At 38.3% G+C, this 12,205-nt stretch overlaps 1 protein-coding gene across 2 annotated transcripts in view; it reads right to left on the reverse strand.

Moving 5' to 3' along the window:
- Positions 1–9,967, reverse strand: part of anks1b (ankyrin repeat and sterile alpha motif domain containing 1B) — a 122,153-nt gene extending 112,186 nt beyond the window's left edge. For both annotated transcript variants that reach the window (XM_053314238.1, XM_053314237.1), the window contains exon 1: positions 9,844–9,967. The gene's annotated coding sequence lies outside the window, so the exon portion shown is untranslated. The remainder of the gene's footprint in view (positions 1–9,843) is intronic.
- Between the last annotated feature and the right edge of the window lie 2,238 nt (positions 9,968–12,205).

The raw sequence follows: 12,205 nt of genomic DNA on the forward strand, positions 1-12,205 counted from the left end.
CATAATCATGTTGCCAGGAGCAAGATGCAGGGAAGAAACTTCAACTGTGCGCCAACATCATTAGTTTGGAATATTTACAAGTCATTTGAGACCACAACACAGTGTTTCATGTAAACTTCAATGACTTCAAATGAAGACACAAGCAGGATCATGAGCACAATTACTTTTCTTTATAAAGTAAGAGTAGAGTAAATCACTGATTGCTTTAGTGCATTTAAATATTAGCAACAGGAACACCTACTTACACCATCTTTGATTCATTTATAAATAAATACACATAAAACAAATGTTCCCCTACATTCTGTCACCTGTGTCTGAAAGTGTGTGTTTTGTTCATTATTGCCACTGACACACTGATACTAAATGACATATTTACCAAAGATTCACCACAATTATGTCTAATGAAGCTTTTTAAGGTATGAACGCCTTGCTCAATAGCACTCCAGCACCAGAGGTCAGGATGGGTTTTAGGATATTGTATAAGTACTGCAGGACATAGTTTTTCCTTTTGGAGGTCTTAATTTATTGAAGCTCCTTTTTCCACTTACTCCAATCTTTTCTCCCTTTTCCTGTTTACCTCAAGGACAACACGATATCTGAACTCCGGTGGGAAGTCAGACTACACACACACACACACACACACACACATACAAAAAGAGAGAGAGAGAAAAAGAGTGAGAGTGAGAGAGAGAGAGAGAGAGAGAGAGAGAGAGAGAGAGAGAGAGAGAGAGAGAGAGAGAGAGAGAGAGAGAGAGATAGAGAGAGAGAGAGAGAGAGAGCGCATCTTCATGTGCTTCAGGGCATCATATGTGTGTGTGCCAATCTATTTCAGAAGAAAATATGAGACAGCAGCCATAGGTGTGTGGTGTGTATGTGTTGAAGATTAGGTTGACAGGAAGACAGTCTATAGCTGCAGAGTCCACAGGGCATAAAGCCATTACCAAGTGCTAACTGTAAACACAGAGCAGCATCACGTCTCACAGAGAGGAGAGAGGGGAGCAAAACAGGAGGGAGAAAAATAGAAAGAGCAGGATAATGAATTGGAATTTTAATGTTTGGTGGACTGAAAAATATGACTAAAATCCACTGAACAAAAACGACTAATCTCTTTCACTAACAGGTGAATTAAAAGAAATACATGCTTTCAATGCATAACACGAAATACACACCCATTCATACATTGTGGTGATGTAACACTATCAACAGTCCTGCTACATTTCTTGAAAGAAATTGACATTTTGTTTTCATGAATCATATATATGAGTTATGTGGTGTTTGGTGATGAGGAGGATGTTCTTAATCTAGCCTTGAATTATTATGCTAGTATTATTTTTTAAAGGTGCAGTGTGTAAAATTTAGTGGCATCTAATGGAATGGACTTGTCAAGTGGGGCATGTGTAATTATTTTATAGATGCCATAAATATCATTATTTGTATTTTTCACTGAATTTATAGGAACATGGTGTGAAGGTCCCTTGAAATGCTATTAATTCTCCCTAAATGTGATGTATTTTTAAGTGTGGGACTTTACACAGTGAGGCATCAACATTAAGTGTAAGTCAAAGGTATGGTTTAAAGTTAGTTTCATTTGGCAGGATGGCAAAAAAGCAACTTGTTGACAATTTGTTATGACTTCAATGGATTGCACATGCATCCTCTATTATAGCATGAGTAACATGTTTAACAAAAGATTCTTATCAGAGTTTCCAGGCACATCTCATCAGAGTGGCCTTTATCAGTTGTTGTAGAGTTCACTTTAGTAATTATGTGAACTAAAGCAGACATTTTGTATGAAATAAAACTTGACCATATGGGGAGACTGTAATCTCCCATTGAATGGTGGGAGATGGTTGGTGAACTGGAGAGAGAGAGTGAGTGTCAATGGTCAATTCACATATACAGTAAGTGTTTTCTCATGTAGCCCCACATTTTTTAATGCTCTGAGAATTAAAGTTTCCGTTGTGTTTAGTGAAGTGTAATCTGAGCAGGCAGCTGTTTAAATCTTGCTGTCTTGTAACTTATCAACCGTATCCATGACTCATGTTGATTTCTTCCTGTGGTTTGGTTGGTTTCATTTGTTGTTTCTCACCTTGTTTTCACTCCTGTAATTCTTGTTTCTTCTCTTTTTTTCTCCAGTCGGCCAGTCTCATTAGCTACTATTTCAACTTTTCCACATCTCAACTAATTATGAACTTTGCGATGGGTTATGAATTGTCCAGGTTTGAGGCATGAGATTTGAAACTTGTCAGCTTTAATCGTAAAGATCTCAACAATCCCATAAAGTACAGTGAGGTACAACACTATCTTTGTCTTGCAGGAGACTCAAGCAGATGACTGCTCGAGGTTAAAAAGTCTGTCATTGTTGGTCTTATTTCTGACCATGCACCTGTCCCTGAAAGTTTCACTAACTCACAACCTCCTTGGTGACTTATCCCAAGGTTGCTCTCTAATGAGAACTTTTTGTTGGTTACATTTCCAGATAAATTTACTTTTCCTTGACCACTAATAAAACCCCAGATGTCTCTTTCTTCATCCTATAGGAGACCCCTTAAGGCCTCATTGGAGGTGAAATAATTTCATACACTGGCCATGAGAAACAGTTTAGAAAAGATTAGAAGACTAGCTTCCTTTTACTTGACATTTCCTAGCATGCCACTTTATATGCCACCTCTCACTCCGTAAATGTACAGAAGAATAAGATTTATAAGAAATCACATTTACAGGCTGAATTTGATGTGCTTCCATCGCAGCATGTCTCTGAACTTCTATTAAAAACAAGGTCTTCTTTCTATGAGCACTGTGATAAGACCAGTAAGCTGCTGGCACACCATTTAAATCAGATGGCTTCATCAACTTCAGCCTCAACTGATTCACACTGACACAAGTAAAACTGCGGACCCTCTTAAGATTAATAATGTATTCAAAGATTTCTGTGTCTTTGTACTCTTCTGACAGTCTATCATACCCTCTTAAGTTTGATAGGTTCTTTGATAATTTCATCATTTCCTCCCTTAGCATTAAGCTTGTGAGGATCTGCAGACCAATAACTATAACTAAGCTTAATACTGCAGTGTCGTTCCTTCAAAGCAGGAAACGCCCTGGGCCAGAAGGGCTCCCATCAGAGTTTTACAAAAATTTTGGCATCAGCTGACTCCATTACTTTTATGCATGTATAATGAATATTTTATTTCTGGTTGCCTTCCCCAAATCCTTACACTTGCAGATATGTCTCTTATACTAAAGAAGGGCAAAGACCCATTTCTCCGTACCTCATATCGATCAGTAAGTTTCTCGAATGCAGAGTTTAAATTGTTATCATAACTGTTAGCTATTTGCCTTGAATCTGCCCTTTCAGTTATAATTTCAGCCGACCAGACTGGATTTATCTATAAAAGCCATTCTTTATCTAATCTTAGACATATTTCGAACACTCAACTTCAAAAACTCATGAAGCACTTATCTCTCATGATGCAGAGAAAGCATTCGAGTTGAGTGGGGGCAACCTTTTCTAGTCAATTTCTTCTTGGATGAAATTACTTTATACATCTCCCCAGGCTTCTGTCAGAATTTATGTGTGCAGCCTGTTTCACTCTACTTGCCAAAGTTGCCCATTAAGCCCCCTACTATTTGCCATTGAACCCTAATCAATAGCTGTTCAATCTGACCCTGCTATCTTTGTAACTGCAGGTATGGGATAAACATTAAGGTCTCTCTTTATGCTGATGACGTGTTTTTGTTCTTATCCAACCTGCCTGTTTTGATTAATGACTCTTTGGCCATCATTTGTTCATATTTCCAGGTATAAATTCAAACTTAGCAAAAGAGATATATTTCCAAAAAAAAAAATGCAGCTAAACAATTTCCCCTACACATATTTCACTTCAAAAGTTCAAGGTCACGCTTAAATTTAAAGACCTTTACAGAGCTAATTTTGAACTTTTTTTGAGAGCTGGTCACTTCTTAATCTACTGTTAGCTGCAAAAGTCAATTCCGTTAAAAAAGTGTGTTCTTCCCCAATTCTCATATCTGTTCTAGTGTCTTCCAGTCTTCCTCATTCAGGCATTCTTCTGTAAGCTTGAAAGTATAATCCTGGGCTTTCTGTGGGATAAGAAAAATGCCAAGACTGCACAAACAATAAAAGTTTATAAAAACTGAAATCCCTTAGAGGATTGGCTTTATTGAACTTTAGATTTCTATTATTGGGCTGCTAATATTAGAATCTTAAAATACTGCATTGGTTATGACACCTTTATACCCCCTCCTATTTGGATTGCTATGGAGTCAAATACTGCTAAACCAGTGTCTCTTTGTGCCACTGTACACTTTTCATTTGTTCCTACTGCTTCTATCTTGTCTAAAAATATTATTGTGAGTATCTGAGCTAAATTTAAGCACTATTTTACTTTAAAATAAGTCTCTATGTATGCCCTTCTGACTTCAAATAGCATTTTATCACATTCTCTCATAGATTATGTTTTTTTTACTTTGGTAGAGGTCAGGCATCTCTCTTTGTGCAAGGCATGCTCTTTACATCTTAAATCCTAAACAATGTTTCTCCTTAATACCATTGCTGTCAGCATATCCTGTTAAATCTCATACACGTGCTCTGGCTATGTCCAGCCTTGAGTAACTGCTGCCTACTGAACAGAGATTTTTAAAACTATCCCAGACATTATCAAAGAAAGGGTTGCACCAAATCCACTCACTTCTCTGTTCAATATCTCTTGCTCTTTCTTTCTGTCTGCATCTGAGAAACACACTATAGCCTTTGTAACCCTGTTGGCAAGATGACTGATACTGACTGGAAGGCCAAAAATCCTCCCTCTCACTTTCGTTGGATTACAGATATGATTTAGTTCCTTAAAATGGAAAAAAACAGACTCACTCTAAATGGTTCATCCAGTTAGTTCCTGCAAGTTTGGTTTGATTATTACAAAAGGTTTAACTTTCCACCTAACAAATATTTGAGGATATAGCCAAGTGGTAGAGCCTGATCTTTCTCTTTCCATAACACCGATGTTAGAGGCCTCCTTTGCATAATCCTGCATGCACAGACGTTTTCATTATTCTGTTTTATAATTAGTTAATGATAGCATACTGATTGTGACAACCATCTTCTTGCTGTAAAATTATTCTGTTATGTGTAACACTGAATAAATAAAAAAATCAAATGCTATGATTAACCTTCTTTCAATTTAATATGTCCTTTACTTAAAGCACAAAACCACAGTGCACAGGAAATGTAAGAAAAGCTTGGGTCACCGAAATGTCAAATCTACCATCCAGCTTTCTCCCAAAACATCTGCTTTTGAGAGAAAGCTGCCTTGTAGATTTGACATTTGTTGATTGTAGATTTGGCAAGGAGGTCAGCAAGGGAAGGGGGGGCAGGAAGGAAGAAGTAAAGGTGAAAGGAGGGAAATTAAGCCGGAGACAGTATGAAAGTGCTGATGTGTGTGTGTGTGTGTGTGTGTGTGTGTGTGTGTGCGTGTGCGTGCGTGTGTGTGTGTGTGTGGTTGTGCAGTGCTGATGGTAACTGAGATTTGTCAATGGTGGACAACCCACATCTGACATCTCATGAATTTGTGTTGCTTAGCAACCCTGCCAACCTCCATCTCTCTGTGTTTTTCTTGCATTTGTTCATTATATTTAATCCTATTTATTTCTCTCTATTTTGCTTTCAAGGTTTCCACCAGTGAGGTCTAAATTCGTTTTCCTATGTTGATGTCGCAGAGGAAACCTCCTCCACACAACCTTTGGCGTCAGTCGGCACTCACGTAGTGCTGGTGGGAGGACACCCATGGTTTGTGACGAAAAAAGGGGAAACTTCCGTATACTGCCTGCATGCACACACACATACAAACGTAAACATGTGAGAGCCAGTAATGACTTGGTAAATTCATTACTTTTGGAACAGACTGCACTTCTGTTTTCCTGCCTAATCTAATACAAAGCAAAGTCTGACACATGTCCACCTGCTTAAGCATGTGCTCACTCACTGACATAAAACAAATACAGAAGGGTACACTTGCCATTTTATCATGCCCACCCAGCAGGCTAACAGCACATCTCTGCAATAAATCATACTGTCATACGTACTTTGTTGAAATAGGTGATTGTGCTGGATTGGAGCATGTTGGAGGCTATAGTCTGTGGAACTGTTGAACTGCACTTCAAAATACTGAGAGCTGTGTATCTAATAAACTGGCAACTGAGTTCCTCATTACAATAAATTAATTTAAAGTGAGAACTTGATTTCAAATATTAAAAGCTAACATTAAATTTCCTACTCTTGGTGATGAATCCAAAGAGGATTATCACTTGACTCTACAGTTCCACTCAGCTCTGTGAAGCATTTAAACATCTTTCAGCTCATTGTTTTGGTTTTCCAGCCCACTACTTAACTGTTCTGGCTCACTCACATCCCTCTCCTCATCAGTGTAGTTTCCTGACACAGCTGTTTACAGCAAAAACCACTGCAAACACCCTTTGCACGCTAACTGTCCCCAACCAATGGGAGTCAACCAATGGTGAACATATCAAGGTTTTAGCTGCAAAAAAGACATTTTTCTCAGGGGTTGGGGGAGACCAAAGCAGAGCTAAAAGAAGAGTGAATATCACCATGATGATGTTGCTTCTCATTTGTTAGATGTGTAAATAAACAACTGTTTGCTCACAAGTACGACATGTCAAACTAAAGTATGTAAATAAATAGCTAATGTGGGTCTAAATATGTCTTCAAAAGCAATAAATATCCATCACTAAATATGCAACAATCATATTTTGATAAACAAATTGTTATTTAACAGGATTTTTTTTTTTAATTGCTGTGTGGTCTGATCAGATCAGATCAGATTTATAGATGAGCATAATTAAAACGTAAAGAACAGCAAAAATAAGCTAGGTGTTCCAAATTTTGCAGAGAAAAAATGTATGGCCTTATAATACAATAGAATATATATTTATAATATGATAAAGATAAATTAAATGTTATGAGTGACATACATTTTCTTTGGCTTTACATAAATCTAAAAAATATCAATCTAACTTGCAGTTTCCCACCATGAATCTCAGGTTCTTAGTATAGAAATATTTTTTGAATGACTTGTTAAAGTCTTCTGACTGACAGTTGTGAGTGACAGGTTGGACAAACTGAAAAAACTCAAACAATCGATACTAAGATTAGCACAGAGAGAGAGAGAGAGAGAGAGATGAACATGGGGTGGAGAGGGATGTTAGAAAACAAACTAAGAAAGAATTAGGTTGACAGATCTCATGTGGGATGATTAGAACAAAGAGGTTGAGATGAAAATGATGGAAACAACTGCAGCACTAAACATTTTTAACTTGGTCCATTTATCCTCAGAGGGAATGCACCAGCTTCTCTGTTTGTGCTAACTCAGTTTCACAATTACACAGGGCAAATTAGCATAGCAGCTAACTTAATTATGCTATAACATCTCCATTTCTCTATTCTCTCCCACTCTCTCTTCTTTCCATTCTCTACAGTATCTATTTCTATTAACACCTCCCTCCCCTCAAAACACACACACACACACACACACACACACATCCACCCACACAAACCCAAAATGTTGCTGTGCCAAATTTGGATGGACGTTTGCACACACACACCAAAGCTGATGCCACCGAATATGTTGTACATACCCACATGCTCACTGTGTCTTCAAACATACAAATTCAAACTATAATGGATCGACACATTAATACACACACAAGTGCACACGCACACACACACACACACACACACACACACACACACACAAGTGAACACACACAAACACTGATCCAGGTGTGATCCTCACCAGGCAGTGTGCCAGACAGTCCGGCAGAATGCCAGTATACAAGACAGAGGGTCTGTTGTGTTATAAATGTCAGATGTCCTGCTGTTTGAGCCAGCACGTATCACATTGCTAAACACCCTCATCTGCGCACACTTAACCACATTTATATACACAGCACACGAGGCTGCGGGGGAGGGGGGGGGGGATTGGGCACAGGAAGAAAGGAAGGAAAGATAGATAGAGCAAGAGGTAGCAGGAAGTTCGCTGTTGTAGAATTGTTTAAAAGATACAACGGGATATTTCACACACTGGCATGAGAGATATCGAGTGAAAAAGGATCTGACCTAAGTCATTTAAACTTCAATATCCACAACTCATTCATGACATTAGAAAAACTGGAAAATATCTGATATCTGACAATGGAGTTAATTAATTTCTAGGGCAATAAATACAGAATGTCACTGATGTCAAACCTGAGCATTTTTCAACCTGAGATGGCGTGATAGAAAAAGTACACAATGGCAATTTGTAGACACAGCGTGGCGTTGCTTTCATTCCATTGTGTGTTCAAGAGATTTTAACAGAAGGTTACAAAATGTTCAAAAATAAACACATTAGAATTATTACAGAAATCAAAAGTATATTTACAAAGGAGAAAGGGAAGAAAAAAGATTTATACAACATATATTACACTGATTTGTCATACAGGCCGTGAGATCCACACACTTGCTGCACAGATATGTGTAACAGTTTTTATTTGCCTCCGTTTTTGGGTGCATAATTGATCATAAATAACACCAATATTTTGTTTGGGCAAGGAGCGTAAATATATGGAGTCTACATTAGTGAGGATAGGCTCATGTTTTATTTTGGCTCATAAAATGAAGAGATTTTATGTATAAATCTTTTCAAGTGCATCTTACTGCTGTAGGCCCTGAGCTCATAAATATATTGAAGAATGTGTATATTTTTCCATCTTCTTTATCAGTACCACTTTTGTACATCGTCGTCACCTCTGAATAACAGAGCCCAGACCCTCAACTCCAGCATCCATCAGTAGGCTTTATCTCTGGTTTCTCCTGCTATAAGCTATAAGCTATAAGAAGTATTGCATGCTCCTCTGGATCGATTAAATCATTGATCAAATACCGAATGTTAATTATATATGAACTCTGCACTTAAATCTATTTCACATTGGTTGTCCCAAAGAAAAATCAATGCTGGTATTGTCCATTTACAAATAATATATGAGTCAAGCCATCATTTTAATTAATTCACACTTATATTTTACTGTGAAGCACTTTACTACTTGATGTTGAAATTTTCAGATTTCAGATAAACTTTTCATGTGATCTCATTGTATCAGATATTTCAGCTGAGTGTTATATTCATTTAAAGTTCATGAACCTAGTCCTGTACAGAAGGGTGGAAGCTTCAAAAACTACAAAGATAATGAGATTTTCTTTGGGAAATTTCTGATAAGGAGAGGAACAATGTGGAGATGACAGATAGACAGCAAAGGCATGAGAGAAAGAAAGAGACAGATACCAAAGAGAGTATCATGAGCTGCCAGGCTCATTCACTGTGTTCCCAAGGTAACCAATGAAAGTATTCACTTGGAACAATGAACGAGATCACTAGCCTGTAATTTCGGTGTAGTAAAGCTGTGAGTGTAAGTGTGCACACGCATGCAATGTGACAAACATATGTTGATCATCAAGTGATATATGTGAACGCTGAAAATGCATTAGAATACAGCTAAACAGTGAAATTAGAGTTGTCCAGTTAGAGATGATAAATTAAGGCTGTGTGTGTGTGTGTGTGTGTGTGTGTGTGTGTGTGTGTGTGTGTGTGTGTGTGTGTGTGTGTGTGTGTGTGTGTGTGTGTGTGTGTGTTGGTCAGTCATAGGCTATCAGCAGATTTTTAGGCCAGTGATTAAGATTAGGGTTAGGGTTAAGGTTATGAATGTAAGGAAATGAATTTAAGTCTATGTTTTGTCCTCAAAGGTGACCTAGGACAACATATGAGTGTGTCTATGTACCTGCGACAGGCTGGAGAAGCCCAGGTTGCGGCAGCCATTGCAGGGAGTCAGAGCTTCCCAGAATCCAGTGGGGCCGCAGCTCTTTTCTGCCTCGTCCTCCTCCAAGGCAGGAGGGAGAGGCGGGGTCGGCCGCTGTGAAATGTAGAGAAGGATTCAATTTCCACATCGCCAACTTACAGTAACAGTCATTAAAGAGGTGAAAGGTCAGAAGGATTTATGTGCGCTGACAAGCTTCATCCATGCTTACATTATCTGAGAGCAAAAAACTGGGAAATAAAGCAAAGAGCTAATATTTTACATGAAGGCAAAGTTAAATCTGAATTAATTTTGTGTGTCCGATGTGGGCAGAACAAAAACCTGTAAACACAATATAAATATATTATCACATTATAAAGTTGAGATGCTGAACATGTTAGAAAACAGTTGCCTATTTACACATCCAGCAGACGTGGAGGAGCATTATTATTTATTCAGAGTATTGTTTCTGTCCATGTAAGTCCAATATTTACTCTTCTTTTAGCTCTGTTTTGGTCTCTAACAACTCTGGCTCTTGAAGCTACTAAACGTGCCATTGTCTGTCTGCTTTTTGGGCAGGTAGTGTAAAGTTGGTTGGAGTTGGAGTTTTTTTTTTTTTTTTATCTTTGCTGGTCATAAAACTAAAACAATACCTTAAAAGACATTAAATGCTCTGAGTAGCTGAAGGGAACTGCAGAATTGGGTGTTGAATCTCTGAGGGCTTGTCATTATGAATGAGACCTTTCACATTACACACAGTCACTGTAATTTAATATGGATTATGGGCCTCTCAGTTTGTGAAACCTTTTAACATTAATACTAAAAAAGCAGACAGATGCAGCAGATTCGGAAGAAAACAGGTTTATATAGTCAAAGCAAACAATGAACACACACTATGCATCTTTTTAGTGAGTTGATTTCATATTGGGTCTTCAGTTACAGGATGATTTCCTAAAAGCAGAAAGAAAACTGTAATTTGGGGGAGATAACTCGACTCATCAACAAAGAAAATCGAGTGTGTCACGGAAATCAGATTTTATTACCTTGGCACAAATATAGTACAGTATTCAAGCTCAAATGCCCTCGTGTGAAGGTGCAGACACACATTTTGGTAAAATGTCCGAAACATTTGACACACCAGCTCTGTGCTTCACTCTGGACCAATGAGTTAGTGACAAAGTAGGAAAGTGCAGGAACAACAGGAGAACACACACACATGTACACAGTGTCCTTTCCTGAGGCTGTTTGGTTACCAGGAGGCAGGTGTGTGGATGAGCTTTGTTGCATGAGGTGTCAGAGGGCAGATACAGCCCACCTGATATTTCAGTGAACCAGATGATGCAGCAGAGGACGCAGGTCACAACAGATTACAGAGACACAGCACCATCGCTGCAGTGGCTGATATTTAGCTACAGTATATATGTATGTATGTGTGTATGTATAAGAGGAGACGGGCAGAGATGGAATCAGAGGGCCGAGAGATGATGATGGGAGAAGAAAGATCATCAAGTGAGGTTTAAGAAAAAAAGTCTCACAGTGGAGAGAAAGTAAAGAAAACAAAAGGCAGACAATTTAGAGTAGATGGAACTTGGAGGACATGTTAAAGATAGGAGAAAGAACCAGAAAGCTGAAGCAAGTGTGAGATTTTAATGTGAGAGCAGATAACGAGAGAGAGAGAGAGGCACAGATGGGAAGAGCAAGAAACCAGCAGCAAGGCTCGAGATGGAAGCAGAAAATGAAGATGGAATCAAAAGGTCATCTATCGCTCCAGATTGCAAAGAGACCTCTGCAACACTGGAATATTGATTGATGTTAAACGGACTGCAGTCCTCACATACTGCACTGTGTGCATGAACAATAGGCAGATATTGTATACCCTTTCATCAAAAAATCTGATATCACCCAGGAAGTGTTGCCCGTATTCGATAGAAAGGACAGCGTTAATTATTCATCACTGAGGACTGCATAACTGATCAATAATACATCAGTTGTTCCTGGGAAACTCTTAAAGGGGAAGATTGCTATTTTGGGAATCTCTGCTACTTAACCAAAATAGGATGTGATTATATTTTTGTAGGCATGAGAACAATAGGTTCAGCTCAGATCCCGGAAGAAAGCACAAATCTGATTAACCCATGACCCAAATTGATTTTGCAGCAATATTTTTAAGCATCATCGTGTTTCTATTTAGTTTTGCTGAAAAAAAAAACAAACAGGTTTTTTTCTTTTTTTTTTAAAAGGGCAAATTAGATTAAAGTGAGTTCCACCTGGATAATCTCATCATACATCCTAAATATGTTTTGCTTCCAGCTGAGAGAACAGTGTTAATTGCATGTAGCAGTAAACA

The sequence above is a fragment of the Scomber japonicus genome, chromosome 23 (genome assembly GCF_027409825.1).
Source record: "Scomber japonicus isolate fScoJap1 chromosome 23, fScoJap1.pri, whole genome shotgun sequence".
In the NCBI taxonomy this organism is placed as follows: Eukaryota; Metazoa; Chordata; class Actinopteri; order Scombriformes; family Scombridae; genus Scomber; species Scomber japonicus.